Source organism: Schistocerca piceifrons, chromosome X (assembly GCF_021461385.2).
Source record: "Schistocerca piceifrons isolate TAMUIC-IGC-003096 chromosome X, iqSchPice1.1, whole genome shotgun sequence".
Classification (NCBI taxonomy): domain Eukaryota; kingdom Metazoa; phylum Arthropoda; class Insecta; order Orthoptera; family Acrididae; genus Schistocerca; species Schistocerca piceifrons.
In genome coordinates, this window is record NC_060149.1 from 26,217,440 (window position 1) to 26,234,199 (window position 16,760).

A 16,760-nucleotide genomic window follows, 5' to 3' on the forward strand; every position below is an offset into this window, starting at 1 on the left:
GTTCGCGGGAAGAACGACTGCCGGAAAGCCTCCGTGTGCGCTCGAATCTCTCTAATTTTACATTCGTGATCTCCTCGGTAGGTATAAGTAGGGGGAAGCAATATATTCGATACTTCATCCAGAAACGCACCCTCTCGAAACCTGGACAGCAAGCTACACCGCGATGCAGAGCGCCTTTGTTGCAGAGTCTGCCGCATCTCCGTAACGCAATCATGCTTACCAAATAACCCTGTGACGAAACGCGCCGCTCTTCTTTGGATCTTCTCTATCTCCACTGTCAACCCGCCCTGGTACGGATCCCACACTGATCAGCAATACTCAAGTATAGGTCGAACGAGTGCTTTGTAAGCCACCTCCTTTGTTGATGGACTACATTTTCTAAGAACTCTCCCAATGAATCGCAACCTGGCACCCGCCTTACCAACAATTAATTTTATATGGTCATTCCACTTCAAATCGTTCGGCACGCATACTCCCAGATATTTTACAGAAGTAACTGATACGAGTGTTCGTTCCGCTACCTACAAGTAGCTGCTCTCTCTGCCCAGGAGGTCAGTTCTGTTCTGGCTGTTACAATGGTGTCAGTAATAAAGATACTTTCGGTTCTGAGTGCTGTACTTCATTGACTGTATTTGAGCTTGATTGTGTTTTCGTGGTGGGCCCGGAGACGCCGGGTACTTCAAAATATCTACATAATCGTGCCTCCAATTAGGCAACGTATCAGCAGTCACCTACACAGCCAGGAACCGGAATGAAAGCAGTAAATCGATACCACGGAGACCAATGGATTCCAAGCCAGCAGTAAGACAGCTGCACTTAAGGCATCCATCAATGTTTTCCGTAGACGCTCGTCCGGATCGGATGAAATGACTGCAAGAATTCGATCGAGCCACGATATGCAACAGGTGTGATGATATGATGTGTTTGGAAAACGTGTACTTTTACTTGGACAACAAAGCCTAGCAGTGATTAGAGGAAAAACGGAGGGAAGCTCAATAGCTGTAACATTTCCAGGTTGAACTGAAGAAAACGTTCGGCGAAAATCTACATCTACATCCATACTCCGCTAGCCACCTGACGGTGTGTGGCGGAGGGTACCTTGAGTACCTCTATCGGTTCTCCCTTCTATTCCAGTCTCATATTGTTCGTGGAAAGAAACATTGTCGGTATGCCTCTGTGTGGGCTCTAATCTCTCTGATTTTATCCTCATGCTCTCTTCGCGAGATATAAGTAGGAGGGAGCAATATACTGCTTGACTCCTCGGTGAAGGTATGTTCTCGAAACTTCAACAAAAGCCCGTACCGAACTACTGAGCGTCTCTCTTGCAGAGTCTTCCACTAGAGTTTATCTATCATTTCCGTAACGCTTTCTCGATTACTAAATGAACCTGTAACGAAGCGCGCTGCTCTCCGTTGGATCTTCTCTACCTCTTCTATCAACCCTATCTGGTACGCTTAGTGGAAGAACAATAGAAGAACTGGGCCCAGTGCCATGGAGGAAGAACAGAACCTTACATAGAGAATGTTTTGGCCACATGTCACATCGTGAATCCTATCATGACAGATGCCTAAAAAATCTCACACTTGATGAAAGGGGTCGCAGAAGACATGTACCAAGCGGGTAAGAATGGCACAACCACAGAGGAATGCATCAAGTGGCGCTAACAAATCTAGGTATTGCAACAGAAAAATAATCGGACGAAAGAGGTAAAACTGTCCGCCGCATGTGGTCCATACGGCAGTTGGAAGACCACCGTGCGCTCGCCGCTCTCATAAGCAAGATTGTAAGAGAAGAGATACATCAGTGTATGGCAGCCAGAAATGTCAGATCGAGTACACACGAATCAGCAGACGTGAATGTCAACCCGATACGTCAGAAGGTGATAGAGAATGTCGAAGAATGGATGTATCGATATTTAGCACGAAACTCAGCCACTAATCGAAGCTCTCATGCAAAATGGATTTTTTCAACTTGGACTTAAGTCGCAACCGTCAAATAACGACCCCCTATCTGACCAACGCATGCGAAATCAGAGCCTCCACCAAGCACAACGCCCCATAGTAGAACAGACATTTCGAGGACGGAGGACAACACGCCGCTGTGTTTCCACTGTGGACGCCGTGGACACCCCGTGTACGCTGCTGCAAAAAAACAGAGCGAGGTTTCCACTACTACAGCAACGCCAGACGTCATCCATCACATTAGTTCTATTGGCGTCAGTCAACTGCAAAAGATTGTAGACAACCTGCGGGACGAATCCCATCGCCGTACCCTGGACGAGGTAGCTCTCCAACACGCCTTAGCTGTCCCCCGTCGCTGTACAGAGGTACTTTAGGAAAACTGAACTGGGCGACGATCTATGGAGGTGAGGCCGCCACAAATGCAAAATTCTTCATGGTCGACACCCACCAAGATGTCAGGAAATCTTATTGGCGTCACCGTCAACGGCCAACCCGTCCTGGTGCAAGGCGATTCAGGGGTTGCCTTTTGTGTAATGTATTGCAACAATAACTATCAATGAAACAACACAGCCCTTCGAATTTGCCGTTTTAACAGAATGTATCTTAATGTTATTCTCGAATAGGACTTCTTGTAAGCATCCCAAGCTGTCATAGACTGTGGAAGATCAGAGCCCTATTTTGCGAAACTACTCAAACAAGCATACATAACAAAGATTTCTCTGGGTGACTGTCGTTGAAGATACCCTCGATTATTTGAACGGATTAAAGCGTTTCTCAACTACGAACATGCAGTCAGGCTACTGGCAGATCTAGGTTGACGGGGCTGACTGCGAAAACATTGCCTTCATAACTCCTGGCGGCCTCTATGTATTACCCCGTTTGGACTGTGTTATCATCGAGACGAGTTCCAGTCTTCAGTCGAGATGCTCAATAAAACTGTGTAGCTTTTGTCGATTGCAAAATCCACTCAGGCTCACGAAGGAAATCTACATGCCAGCGAGCACCATAAGCATCGTAGGTGGTCAAGGAGAACATTGCATTGTTGACTGTCACGAGCAGCCTCATTTCACCATAAAAGTTCGAGCTTAGGGCAGCCGAACCAGTCCAGGAGGGATAGCTTAGCGCCATTGATGAATAATCGTGCTTCGCTAACACTATTGACAACGCAAGTGAGGAAGCTACTATCGAACTGCCAGTAGGATCTGGCCTGGCTCACCAACAACGTCGGCGAGTGACAGTCATTCCGCGCCAATTTTCGGATGCTTTCAAATCCAGAGTGGAGAAACGATAGATCAAGCGGCCTATAGTGAAATATCTTATCAACACTGGGAATCATCCACCAATTAGTCGCCGGCCGGAGTGGCCGTGCGGTTCTAGGCGCTACAGTCTGGAACCGAGCGACCGCCACGGTCGCAGGTTCGAATCCTGCCTCGGGCATGGATGTGTGTGATGTCCTTAGGTCAGTTAGGTTTAATTAGTTCTGAGTTCTAGTCGACTGATGACCTCAGAAGTTAAGTCACATAGTGCTCAGAGCCATTTGAACCATTTTGAACCAATTAGTCGGTGCTCACGAAGAGTCTCGCAAGCTGAAAGACAGATAATCCGAATGGAACCAGAGAAAGCTGCTGCAATACAGCGCTGAATCTTGGTATCATTATTTGTCAGAGTGAAATTTAACATTCCTCCACAAAATACAGAAGGGCCACGCAAAAACACTTGTCCATTGGTGTGAGCTTGGGCGCGCCAGAGATTACCCTGGGCGAGCTGGCCCCTGGAAGAGCTCCCTACGGCCACCGACGAGTGTCGCACATGCCTTCAACCAGACAATCGTCGGAGACGTCTTTGGAGGCAACCTGGTCAAGCTGAACGCCTTAGACACACTGTCCAGCGAGTGCAGCAAGGTGGAGGTACCCTGCTGTTTTGGGGTGGCATTATGTGGGGTCGGCGTACGGCGCTGGTGGTCATGAAAGGCGCCGAACTCTCGGAACTGAGTTGATGCAAAACTTATTTTGATGTGTGTATTTTGAAAATCTGAAATTTAAGTTGTGATATGAAGTGGTGGTGGCACCTAGGATTTATTTTGAGTTTTTTTATATTTTTCATCTTGCTTAGTGTGGGGCTATTAGTTTTTTGACAAGAACACATTCACAATCGAAGCTTGATCATTGAAAGGATTTATATTTAAAAAGGAAAGATAATTGACTTCCAGTAGCTGAAAATAAATTTTAGTTCCCGTGTTATCATTTACTCACAACTATCTTTCAATAACTGGTTTAGAAAGGAAAGAATTTAAAAGGAAAGCAAAAGTTATAGTTCTGTCATTTAGTAAGTAGCGGGAAGCACGCTCAAGTCAGCAATTAAATCTAGACAGTTGAACTGAGAATAGTTAAACCAAAGAGGGTCATTTTCAAAGACTAGCGCCTTATGGTTGAAAACATTGAAACAATTCCGTAAGAGGTTGGTACTGAATGCTAGGGTTGGCGAGACTATTTCTAATAGGTTTACCGAAGGAATGAACTGATATGTACCCGAAGATTATATTAAACATTCATGAGTAGCGAAACAAATAACCAACGGTGGTGCCTGAAGAAGTTCAGTTGCGTTGTCTTAACAACAGTTTGTATTTCTGGAATCGGATGTCGGAATATATTACGAAAATACTTTAATTCTGAAGTTTCTCAACTCTTTAGGGACGTGTAAGTAATTGATGGTATATCAATGTTAAAATCTTAACTGTCAATATACTGAAGGTCGTATTTTAATAGGAAAAAAGATATTTTAGATATTTAGTGGAATACTGCTGCGTGCTAACTTACGTACCCATACGATACTTACATTGAGTGAATTCTTCTAAACAAACAAAACACCGTCCGAATAGGCCTTGAAGGCCCAATGGTACTGACCGGCCGCCGTGTCATCCTCAATCTTTAGGTGTCACCGGATCCCAATACGGAGGGGCACACCGCTCTGGCGGTCGTTATGTTTTCGTGACCGGTGTCACTACTTCTCAGTCAAGTAGCTCCTCAATTGGCTTCACAAGCGCTGAGTGCACCCAGCTTACCACCCGCGCGGTCTCAGGCTCCTTGCCATAGTTCACAGTTCACGCGCTTCCCCCTGTCGGAGGTTCGAGTCCTGACTCGGGCATGAGTGTTTGTGTTGTCCTTAGCGTAAGTTAAAGTTAGATTATGTAGTGTGCAAGCCTAGGGACCGATGACCGCAGCAGTTTGGTGCCATAGGAACTTACCACACCAGCTTGCCAATAACACTAGGCAGATCCTGATGGTCACCCATCCAAATGCCAGCCAAGCCCAACATCGCTTAACTTCGGTGATCTGAGGGGAACCGGTTTTACCACTGCGGTAAGGCCATTGGCGATTGAATTCTTCACAAAAGAAAAATATAGATACTCAAGAGTCTCACTAATTTAAATGATACAACTTAATATCAGTTACTACGCTACGGCTGAAGAGTAATTCAAAGTATATTAAAGTATCTGACGAGCATTATAGTCAAGCAGACGCTTCATAAGTAGTGAGTTGGCTTGTACACTCGCTTCATTATATGTTGATGGTTTTTTCGCGAAGAAGCTGAAACCAAATAAGATCTATTTAACCAAGGGTGTGTTATAGTGCTAGGAGGTAGAACTACAAATTCGATCAAGCTTACGATTACTTATTGGTCACATCGTTGCTAGTACAGTGTTCTAGGAGTCCGTGTTTTGAAAGGTTGAATAGAATCTTATTGCGCCTCTCCACGAGTAATTATCAGTTTTATTTAATTTATATTTTTCTCGATTTTCTCGTTTACTAGGACGGGGTGTTACCTGAACGTTTTAACAGGATTCATTACGTGGATACTCGTAGGTTGCAATTCCGGCACAGTGCAACATTATTATTCTTACAAAAAATCTTAGTATGGCATCTGCTTTTCTTTTAATCAGTGCAGTGCGGTCGTTCCAGTTTAGGTCGCTCCTGATACATATTTCCATACATTTCGCGGTTGTTCCTTTTTATACTGATCGATTATAATCAAACAATAATTGGATTTTGTGAGTAACTGTACGCAATACGTCACATTTATTTGTGTTTGGAGTCAACTGTCAGCGCTGAACCTCTGTAGGTTTACCTGAATTTCGCCACACTTTTCTGACATTGCAACGCTCCTATATACAGTAGCATTATCCGCGAACATCAAGAAACTTCCAACGTTATCTACTAGAACATTTACATACTGCATTTTTTTTTTTTAAAAAAAAGTCCCATAATCTTACGGGAGTTATCACTTCTCAAAAATAGAAAAAAATCGTATCAACATCGTAAAGAGTGAACTTGAGTCGCATTACTGAACGCGAGAAATGGCAGACACGACAATCTTCTATGATTTAGCCAACAGCATTAATCGAAGATGTGTGTCATGTACACTGAAAGACTTTCTCAGTGCCGCATTTCACCTAAAAAAATGTGTCCAGCAGCTGTTCCTGTGATTTTAAGACACGGATAATTTGCAACAAGGACAATGGATAGCCACAGAACTCACACATTTGGCACGTATCCCCTACCAGCATGCCAGACTACAGTTGTGCCATTGAATTCTAAGGCAGAACGAGGAAGTTCAACAGTTCACAACTTATTTTTTATTTACGTATGAAGCGGAATACACGGAGTTAACCACAGTAATCACGAGTGGCTAGATTCAAATCCTAGAGCGACCATGGAAGCAAGGCATCAGATTCGCTTTGGTATCAATGTGTGGGCAGGAATTGTGGGTGACAAATCATAGGGCCATATACTTCACCGGAGAAAGCAGTATGTGCGATTTGTCAACCATTTTTACTTGACGAATTAATGGCACTTCTGGAAAACATTTCCCTTTCAAAAAAACGACGGATATCTGTTATGTGCAACGGAACACACTTTCTACACCTCTTACGTCAGTTACAAATGTTTAATGAGTGAAGAATTCGTCGAGGACGTCCAGTAGAATGGTCTACCTCTTCACCTGACCTTAATTCCTTTGATTTCTGGCTATGGGGACATTTAAAACCATTGGTGTATTGCGCACCTACGGACAACGGGCACACGTTCCTGGAACGTGTATGTCGTGCATGTGACCGAACCCGAAGGCAGCTAAGTGCGTTCCCACAAGTCCGTAATTCTCTGAGAACAAGAACTAAAAGATGTGTATGAATATCACTAATGTCGCTCCGCAACAACTTTGGCATTGTAATTTGTAGCGGAGACGCGTTTGTGATGTAATTAAGACGCAGAAATCAGTATTTTGGAAACGACAGAAATTATTGTGCGGTCTGTTGAGATCTTGGTAGCAGAGAAGCAAGCATAAGTTAGTCGCGACCTTTGAACTTGGCGCAAACCGGACCTACCTCCTAGAACCACGTACGTTACTGTTTCCTGTACAACGCCAGTTTCTCTTCCCAAGATTAAAACTATTTCACAGTAAAGTACAAACGGCCGCGATTCCTTTCTTTCTTTTGTGTAGTCATTTTCAAGGTCTTCGATTAAAAATTAAGATCCTCGGGAATTAAATTGCCACTTCTTATTTAGGTATCTCTGACAGCACTGAATTCCTGATGACAACGTTCACAGTAAGGCGTTTCATTTTGTGTCATATTCCATGCAGAAGCTAATATTAGCTTCGTGTGTCTCAATAGCGGAGCCCCGTGAGGTCTCGAAGCACAGTAAATAAAGGCGTACAAGCAGCCTTTCACACCAGACAAGGATAATAAGGAGACATCTGTGGAGAGTGGGGGAAAGAAGAAACGCTCGAACAACCCATTCATTCACTCATTACCGTCTCAGTCACTTTCTCGAACAGTGGTAACTCATACTGCAAACAACAGAAAGCACTAAGACTAGTGCCAAAACATGACGGTACATGAAAGAACATGAAAGCGTGTTAATGAAAGAGAAACAGGGAAATGTAGCACAGTGAAGGATTTAACCTTCGGTAGAGACGAATATCAGGTAAAGATCTACATCTACATCCATACTCCGCAAGCCACCTGATGGTGTGTGGCGGAGGGTACCCTGAGTACCTCTATCAGTTCTCCCTTCTATTCCAGTCTCGTATTGTTCGTGGAAAGAAAGATTGTCGGTATCCTCTGTGTGGGCTCTAATCTCTCTGATTTTATCCTCATGGTCTCTTCGCAAGATATACGTAGGAGGGAGCAATATACTGCTTGACTCCTCGGTGAAGGTATGTTCTCGAAACTTCAACAAAAGCCCGTACCGGGCTACTGAGCGTCTCTCCTGCAGAGTCTTCCACTGGAGTTTATCTACCATCTCCGTAACGCTTTCGCGATTACTAAATGGTCCTGTAACGAAGCGCGCTGCTCTCCGTTGGATCTTCTCTCTTCTATCAACCCTGTCTGGTACGGATCCCACACTGGTGAGCAATGTTCAAGCAGTGGGCGAATAAGTGTACTGTAAACTACTTCCTTTGTTTTCGGATTGCATTTCCTTAGGATTCTTCCAATGAATCTCAGTCTGGCATCTGCTTTACCGACGATCAACTTTATATGATCATTCCATTTTAAATCACTCCTAATGCGTACTCTCAGATAATTTATGGAATTAACTGCTTCCAGTTGCTGACCTGCTATATTGTAGCTAAATGATAAGGGATCTTTCTTTCTATGTATTCGCAGCACATTACACTTGTCCACATTGAGATTAAATTGCCATTCCCTGCACCATGCGTCAATTCGTCGCAGATCCTCCTGCATTTCAGTACAATTTTCCATTGTTACAACCTCTCGGTATACGACAGCATCATCCGCAAAAAGCCTCAGTGAACTTCAGATGTTATCCACAAGGTCATTTATGTATATTGTGAATAGCAACGGTCCTACGAGACTCACCTGCGGCACACCAGAAAGCACTCCCACTTCGGAAGACTTCTCTCCATTGTGAATGACATGCTGCGTTCTGTTATCTAGGAACTCTTCAATCCAATCACACAATTGGTCTGATAGTCCATATTCTCTTGCTTTGTTCATTAGACGACTGTGGGGAACTCTATCGAACGCCTTGCGGAAGTCAAGAAACACGGCATCTACCTGGGAACCCGTGTCAATGGGTCTCTGAGTCTCGTGGACGAATAGCGAGAGCTGGGTTTCACACGATCGTCTTATTCGAAACCCTTGCTGATTCCTACAGAGTAGATTCCTAGTCCCCAGAAAAGTCATTATACTCGAACATAATACGTGTTCCAAAATTCTTCAACTGATCGACGTCAGAGATATAGGTCTATAGTTCTGCACATCTGTTCGACGTCCCTTCTTGAGAACGGGGATGACCTGTGCCCTTTTCCAATCCTTTGGGACGCTACGCTCTTCTAGAGACCTACGGTACACCGCTGCAAGAAGGGGGGCAAGTTTCTTCGCGTACTCTGTGTAAACTCGAACTGGTATCCCATCAGGTCCAGTGGCCTTTCCTCTTTTGAGCGATTTTAATTGTTTCTCTATTCCTCTGTCATCTATTTCGATATATACCATTTTGTCATCTGTGCGACAATCTAGAGAAGGAACTACAGTTCAGTCTTCCTCTGTGAAACAGCTTTGGAAAAAGACATTTAGTATTTCGGCCTTTAGCCTGTCATCCTCTGTTTCTGTGCCATGCATTTGAGAGGCTGGTCAGTACGGAAATTTGTGAGAGTGAGATTTACAAACATTTAAAAGCGTTGTGGGTACGCTGCAAGAAAATGTAATGGGAAGAAGAAAGATTTTCTGTATGAGTGGTATAATTCGTTACAAGTACTTATTTTTAGCACGTCGATACATATCTCCACGAAGAAGTATAAAATGCAACATGCAAAACCCGGTAGCAGCGTTTTGATATCAGGAGTAATTCAGCTACTAATCGTAAACAACGGGTTTTCTGTCGACTAAACAGAAATAAAGAATCTGTGCACTTCACTAATAATTTCTTGATTTTGTTGACATGGCGTAGTCTTAACACTGCCAAAAGAAATATATACAATAGATTAACTGAAAAATTATAAAATACAGTTTCTACATCATATGATAAATGTGAAATAAATCACATCTGAAGCTATCGGCTACCACAAAACAAATAGCAATTCATTTATTTGCAGTGGCTGCCTCAGCAGATGAAACAATGTCGTCAATACAACTCACAGGCGAACTATGGAGGTATCCCTATCGCTAAAATGCGCATCATCGACATCCACTTATAATTTAGTATCTACTGCAGCAAATAGTGGACTACAGTTCATTGGTTAACGTTTACTTATTTATTTAATTTAATTTTATTTATTTATTTAACCTGATCAGATTAGGAGCTTGAAGCCCTCTCTTATACTAGACCTGGGTTTCGCGCATACACTGATGAACCAAAACATTATAATCACCTGTTTAACACCTTGTTTGTCCGTCACTGAGTCTGTGTATCAGGGATTTTACAGTTTGTCGATTGGTTAGTTGAGGTATGTGGAATTAGATGTCTACGCACAGGTCATGTAATTCGCGTAAATAACGTGCGGCTGGTTTGCGTACGCGGTGATGGCGTCCGATAGCGATCCACGTAAGTCCCGTAGGATTTATATCAGGCGAATTTGGTAGCCGAGTCATCAGCGTGAGTTCACTATAAAGCTCCTCAAACCACTGTAGCATGGTTCTGGCTCCAAGACACGGACAATTATACTGCTGAAAGATGACATTGCTGTCGGCAAAGACGTCAAACATGGAGGGATGAAATGGTTCGCAGCTGTCAGTGTGTCTTCGATTACTACCACAGGTCCCATGCAAGCACAGGAGAATGTCTCCCATAGCATAATACTGCTCCCACCAGCCAGCGTCAGTGGCGCGCTGCACGTTTCGAGCAGCCGTTCACCTCGCTGACAGGGTTCACCCGAAGAGCCGACACGTTTCCATTGACTAACGGTCTAATCCTGATGGTCCTGTACCCACTGCAATCGTAATCGACGATGGCGTTGGATCAATATCTGAACTCGAAGGGGTGGTCTGCTGCAGAGCTCCGTGTTCAACAATGTACGATGAACACATCTGCCTGCATCAGCGTTGTGCTCTTCCTGTAGAGATGCCACAGATCACCATCTATCCAGTTTTACAGAGCAGACAAGCTTCCAAACCCCACGTTCTGTGAATAGTCGTGGACGTCCAACCATTTAGCACCTAGTGGTAGTTTCACTGTCCTTCTACCTCTTTCCGTAGATGCTCACGACAGTAGCACGTGAACACTCGACCAACTTCACCGTTTTCGAGATATTCGTTCACAGGCTCTGCTAATAATAATCTGCTCTTTGTCAAAGTCGCTTATCTCAATGGATTTCTCCACTTGCAGCCCATATCTTCGCTAGGGTAATCCCCCGTCCGTGTCTGCTACGCTTACATACTTTTGTTACCGCGTCACGTGCCCTCAACGGCACTAGGCGGCATTCAATGTCGCGGCGGGCAGTGGTCATGTTTTGGCTTATCAGGGTCTGGTCTTTTTGTTCGGCTATAACAACCTATCGAATGTGAGACGATTTAACTGTCTGCTCTTCCTCTTCATCAACATTTCGTCTCCAGCAGTGAAAAATTCTACGCGACCTCAGAAAGTTCTATGAAGAAATTTCAGGAAATAAGAGACAGCAAAGGATTTGGAAGAGCAGTTGAACGGAATGGACAGTGTCTTGAAAGGAGGATATAAGATGAACATCAACAAAAGTAAAACGACGATAATGGAATGTAGTCTAATTAAGTTGGGTGATGCTGAGGGAATTAGATTAGTAAATGAGACAGTAAAAGTAGTAAAGGAGTTTTGCTATTTGGGGAGCAAAATAACTGATGATGGTCGAAGTAGAGAGGATATAAAATGTAGACTGGCAATGGCAAGGAAAGCGTTTCTGAAGAAGAGAAATTTGTTAACACCGAGTATAGATTTAAGTGTCAGGAAGTCGTTTCTGAAAGTATTTGTATGGAGTGTAGCCATGTATGGAAGTGAAACGTAGACGATAAATAGTTTGGACAAGAAGAGAATAGAAGCTTTTGAAATGTGGTGCTACAGAAGAATGCTGAAGATTAGGTGGATAGATCACATAACTAATGAGGAGGTATTGAACAGGATTGGGGAAAAGAGAAATTTGTGGCACAACTTGACTAGAAGAAGGGATCGGGTGGTAGGACATGTTCTGAGGCATCAAGGGATCACCAATTTAGTATTGGAGGGCAGCGTGGAGGGTAAAAATCGTAGAGGGAAACCAAGAGATGAATAGACTATGCAGATTCAGAAGGATGTAGGTTGCAGTAGTTACTGGGAGATGAAGAAGCTTGCACAGGATAGAGTAGCATGGAGAGCTGCATCAAACCAACCTCAGGACTGAAGACCACACCAACAACAACAATTCAAAATTATTGTTAACAAATCACCAATCTTCGACACATGTCAACCTATACGCATTTTTTCTATACAGTACTGTTGTTAATAATAGTTCCCAACATAAATTTCTATAGCAGAGCTAGGAATGTGCAGGTTTAATGTACCTACTTACTGTGTGCCCAGCTCCTGAAAACAAGTGAGAAAGCTGCATCTTTTTGAGGTTACCGTTCTAATGAAATTTTTAGAAACCTGTTGAGGCAGATTCTGTCACAGTTTCTCTTTGCTTAATTTTATTTAATTCGTTATTGTTACGTATATAGCCTGAACGTTATGTTTTCGTTTGCACTTCCGTCAACTGACTAGGTTGACGCGTACGAATTTCGGGAGATGATTCCTACAATACCGTATGTGCACTTTAGCAGATGGTGCATTGGCCATATAGAACTGGCACTGTGTCTGTATGGTGATTCTCACACTCATCTCCACGAGTAGCCGACACCTTCATACCTCAAGTCCCCTGTTGCAACACTTTCTCGTCAGTTTCCTAGGCAGATCCATAATTAAACACTGGCTACATGAAGTGATTGAGGTTATTAAAAAGTTATTGTTGCATTCTCACGATTTTCTCGACAGTAATAGAAGTTAAACGAGCTACCACAAAATAAACAATAAGCTGTCTAGGAGCTCTAATCCAGTCTCAGAGGCTAGCTAGCAATTTTGCAGTCTTTAACATTTGTTGTAGGCTGTAAAATTAAGGTTGCTGCCACTGCACCAATCAATCGTGATTAAACTCAAAATCCATATTATCTTTCAATACCACCGACCTTGATCCATATGCATGTATGAACAGAACTCTGAAGGGTGCGGTAAAGTACATGCAATGACGACTAGAGCGCTTCGTGACTTGATAGTTTAGTAAGCGCTAGAATATTACGGAGGTGCTCAACAAATGCCAATGTCGGACCACTTGAGAGAAGCGTTCGCCACCAAGGACAGGTGTCTTTTACGAATCCCCATAAGAAAAAATCCAGAGGCGTCAAGTCTGGCTAACGAGCCGGCCACGACACATCTCCTCCGCGTCCAATCCAACGATTTGGGAATTGTCTCTGCAACTCATTTCTAGCCATGAGCGAAAAATTTGCCGGACACCCATCGTGTTGATATCACAATCTAAAAAATGGTTCAAATGGCTCTGAGCACTATGGGACTTAACATCTAAGGTCATCAGTCCCCTAGAACTTAGAACTAGTTAAACCTAACTAACCTAAGAACATCACACACATCCATGCCCGAGGCAGGATTCGAACCTGCGACCGTAGCGGTCACGCGGTTCCAGACTGTAGCGCCTAGAACCGCATGGCCACACCGGCCGGCCGATACCACAATCTGTTCCTTGTTCCTAAATATATTTCTTCCAATAGTAGACTTAATATTTCATGCAGGGGTGTGGTGTACTTCCTACCATTAACATTTCCTTCGATGAAATAGGGGCCTATAATTCTGTCCTCCAGAATCCCAGACCATGCATTCACCGACCATGGTTTTGGTGTGCAACTTGCCGCAGCCGACACGGATTTTCAGTAGCCCAATAATGCATGTTACGCAAATTAACATTTCCATGGCTAGTGAATGTAGCCTCGTCAGTAAAGAAAATCAAATTTATAAATGTTTCATCCCTCTGAATCTGAAGTTGAGCCCATCGGCAGAATTCAATACGACGCATACAACCAGTACCAGTTAATTCTTGGCGGAGACTGATATGGTAAGGATGATATTTATGGCGATGCAGAACACGAACAACACTACTCTGGTTTGTGCCAGGTTCCCTTGCGATTTGACGCGAACTAACACAGGGATCTCGAACCACAGTGGCAAGAGTACCAAATTCCGTTCCCTCGATAGTAACTTCCTTTGCAGGATGTGTTTGCGATGCGTTAAAGGTCCAGTTGTTCTCCATTTATCATACACATAATTAAATGTACGGCGTGTAGGATGAGTACGTTGAGGATATCTTTCAGCGTATAAGTCCCTAGCTCTCACTGAATTTCGTTGGCATTCTCCGTAAATGAGAAGCATTTCGACTTGTTCTTCAAAGGAATAGATCAATGACATTCACTTGATTCGACGATACTAGTCTTACCATTCCTATTAGTGTTGTATTGCGAAACCGTCGAATGGTGTTTGCATGACAATTGCACGTTTACTATTCGCACGATATAAGAGAGACAATTTTCACAGCATGTGCTTTGATAAGTGCCGATTTGATAAGCAGTACCACTCAATCAATGATATGAAGATTTCAGCACTGCATTGATACCAATGGTCATCACTTTGAACACCTTCTGTAAATGGACGTTCATGCCACCTTTGTGACCTTCGTTGGCCTCCAAAGACCTTACTGTTACACATCATTGGATTCGTCTCGATAGGCACTATCAGAAAATAAGTACCAAACTATAGCATCCCATATAAAAAACACAAAGTTGACCTCCATATCTCTGACGCGACCCCACCCAGCAACAAAAAACCAACGTCATATTATGGCCCCTGTTGTCCCATGCAACATTTTTCCCACAATCTTTTCAGCTACTATCGTACTTTCGGAGTTATTCTAAGTAGCAATAGTTAGTGATTCACTGTGTGTATAATTGGAAAAAGAAGTATAAAAGTAGTTGTTTGTCAATGCTTTCGTTAGAGGGAGAGCAGTGGGACATGAGGCAGGAAATGTGCCATTCTCGTCACTGTATACATTGTAAGGCACAAGTGGCAGGTGTAGCATGTAAGACGTAGTAAAGGGTGAGTACAATGTACCTGTAATGGGGACGAAGGACCCGCGCAATAAATAGCGCCAGGTCATGAAGTGTCCACAACATAACGAAGGTATGCTGGTGGCTCATTGAACAGAAAACTTTCTATTCACATTTAACGTTTTTCCTATAACACAAAATACTCCTTATGCAGTGACATGACAATCGACGGGACTACAAAAATCGGAAAGAGAAACTTCATTGTGGTGGCGTTAAATCTGAATGGTATAACTTATGTAAAGGGAAACATTATGTGTAAATCGATTCTTAGTCGTTGAGGCGCCTTAACTCAGCAGATACCTGGAAAAACGTTGATTACTGAAAGGCAGTGATTATAAATACAGATATATTTTTACCTTATTTCAGAAATACTGCTCGTTATCCTTATTGGAAACTTCTTTCATAAATTAGATTTCAAATCTTCTTTTTTCGAAGAGGGAAAAGGAAATGTAAAAGTTACGCTTCCATAACAGATGAATTTCTTGTTTTACTGCTTCCTCCATTTGCATTTTCGTAGTATGTCTTTTTTAGCTATATTTAACTTTTTCCCACGAACAGACACTCTCTGCTATGATGTTGTTGTTGTTGTTGTGGTCTTCAGTCCTGAGACTGGTTTGATGCAGCTGTCCATGCTACTCCTCTGCTATGATAAGACGATTGAAAAGAAATTTTGAAATCAATTTTTCGTGTCTCTGATGTGGCTGGCGTGTATGATATATAACCGGTAGTCTTTAAGTGTAGATGTTTAATGTGTCGTTGGGTGTATAGGGCCCCCTCTGCCAGGTATAGCTGTCATTTTTCGGTTCTGGGAACAGGCAGGTCTTCAGTTACCTGTTACTTCCACAGTTCTTCTTATTACAGATACTTTTTCCCGAGTCCAGTTCCTAATTCGTACCTTACTGTGGCACATCAGAAGACGGTGTACGCTTGTTAACAATTGGCATTAGTTACAATAAGGGCTTAGTTCCACATCAATCTCCTTCTAGTGGGAATAATTTCATTGATCGTAACACATAGCTACCCAGTCACTGAACCAGTGGGATACTCGAAGTAACACAATGTTTCAGGAAGACAAATACGTTTGTTATGGTCGCACGTTTCCATGTATAAATCAAGACTGAATTATTGTTAGTTTCCCTGTTAGTATGTAATTTGTCGCTCAGGTCGTTAGAGGTGTTCATTTTTCAGTAAAATACGGTGATAGACAAAAACACGATGATGTCTGGTCCAAGTGCAAGGGAACGGCGAAATATGACTGAGGTTCGGCATCAGTCACCATAGCCTGGTTCTTAGCAGCCCAGGGGTCAGAGGAGACGGGTAGTGCGAGCCGCTGAGTTTTGTGAAACTTGTTCAAATGTGTGTGAACGGCTGGAGAAACTGTGACAGCCAACGTGTCCTTTAAGGAAATTTATAAGGCACACCTGTCATGCCGCAGCCGCCTGGCGCTGCTTTCTAGCACAGCGTCGCCGTTTCAATTTTCTGTTCTTGCTTCTCAGAAGAAACGACGCCTCACATTTTTCCCCGATTTCTTTAATTTACATTTTCTCAGAGACAGCAAATTTCCTGGAATAGTAATGAGCTGACTTTACACTAAGACCGGAGCTACTCTTCTCTGCAATCACATAAGCTTTTCA

The 16,760-nt window shown here is 43.3% G+C and overlaps 1 protein-coding gene and 1 pseudogene across 1 annotated transcript in view; both read right to left on the minus strand.

Moving 5' to 3' along the window:
• LOC124722163 overlaps positions 1 to 16,760 on the minus strand; it is a 483,207-nt gene that overhangs the window by 370,691 nt on the left and 95,756 nt on the right. The window lies entirely within an intron of this gene.
• Positions 5,216 to 5,334, minus strand: LOC124723636 (annotated as a pseudogene).